The 1,640-nt window shown below is 44.0% G+C and overlaps 1 protein-coding gene across 1 annotated transcript in view; it reads left to right on the forward strand.

The window, feature by feature from the left end:
• Positions 1–894: 894 nt before the first annotated feature.
• LOC145413563 (nose resistant to fluoxetine protein 6-like) overlaps positions 895–1,640 on the forward strand; it is a 7,007-nt gene continuing 6,261 nt past the window's right edge. Inside the window, exon 1 of the mRNA XM_080283247.1 lies at positions 895–908. The gene's annotated coding sequence lies outside the window, so the exon portion shown is untranslated. The remainder of the gene's footprint in view (positions 909–1,640) is intronic.

Consider the following 1,640-nt stretch of genomic DNA (forward strand, 5'->3'; position numbering starts at 1 on the left):
CTTTCCTCTTCCTTCTGCCTGTGGGTGACTCTACACTGAGTGACAAGCCAAATGGTTTCCTGTACACCAGGAAACCATTTACTACGCTGGGTGGTAACGATGTAACCAAACTTTGGCTCCTGGTGGTTTAGTGGGTAATAACGGCGCTCCAGTCGGATTGAGCCAGTGAAGGTTTATATCCAAGGGATGGATGGGGTTTATTCCTCACATAATGCCACTCAGGGATGAGTGAGGTTGGTCACCCTTATCTTAAATGCCAGGAACAACTTGCCTAGCCCCGGGCTCCTACGCTCCTCATGGGGCAACGTAGGATTGGATAATGGATGGATGGATGTATTTATCAACCCAGGCACATTACACAGTTTCTTGAGAGCATTTGCAAATGCACTGCAGCCAAGCACATCTGTCATATTCCAAAGATTTAAACCATAGCAAGGCAGACAGTAAGCTTTAAACAAATACAGTAACGTCTGTGCAGTAGTAGTAGTAGTAGTAGCAGTAGCAGTAGTAGTAGTAGTAGTAGTTGTAGTAGTAGTAGTAGTAGTAGTAGTAGTAGTAGTAGTAGTTGTAGTAGTAGTAGTAGTAGCAGTAGTAGTAGTAGTAGGATGAGGATGAGGAGGAGCAAGAGGAGGAGGAGGAGGAGGAGGAGGAATACTGGATATAATAATAATAATAATGACAAAAATAATAACAACAATAATAATAAATATAATAATAATGTAAATAGTGGTAGTAGTAGTAGTAGTAGTAATGATAAGACAACTACTAACCATACTACCGCTACTCTCTGTGCCATTTCAGAACAGCATAGAACATCTGGTTGGGTCAGAGAACATAACAGAACTCTTTGTTGACTGCCACATGAAGAACGAAGAAAATGAACTGTATGCTGGTGATATTGTATTTATGTAAGTATGTCTCTGGTACACATACATACACCTACATACACGTAAATATGCTCACATGGTTACATACATACTCGTTGGCTCAGTGGTAACTCTTTCCCTTGCCCTCTGTTAAGACGGGGGTTCACGCCTTGCTCGGGTTGTGAAAAGTTTCACTGACGAAGCGGGTGGTTGCTGTCCCCTTTGAGCAGGGGGATGGGTGTGTGCATGTGTGAAGGTCACGGCCTTTCCCTTAGACTGGACTATATGGCTCTCAGCTCTCTTCCGGGAGGGTAAAAGCTGTCGATCACGACCATCAGGTGATCCTGACCGACCCGGTGACCGACACGTACATACAGTACTCGGTAATATGCAGCCTAAATGGCTATAGCCCTTTCACCTTAACCTGGCCTAGACCTTCATCCTTTTGCAGATTATTTCACGTAGCTCAGTGACAGAAAAAGACAATATTACGGCTCCTTTCCATAGCACTTCTTCGTGATTAGCACCATATTTCGCGATCCTTAGCCCCTTTCAGCTCAGTAGATTCCCAAGTGTAGTCAGACTGGAGGGTAACTTTGACTAGTAACCAAGGAGACTCAGTCCTACCTCACATCGAAGATTTATGTAATTTGGCAGTGAGGTTAGCGTTGTTATCAGTAGCATTAGGTGAAGGCGACCCTATCAAGTCCACAGTGACGTAAGGCAGGCGGATAAGGAGCATATCAGATAGTACCTGAACACACAGATAAAGAC

This window comes from Coenobita brevimanus, chromosome 12 (genome assembly GCF_032717465.1).
Source record: "Coenobita brevimanus isolate Jiangsu-jjx chromosome 12, ASM3271746v2, whole genome shotgun sequence".
Classification (NCBI taxonomy): Eukaryota; Metazoa; Arthropoda; class Malacostraca; order Decapoda; family Coenobitidae; genus Coenobita; species Coenobita brevimanus.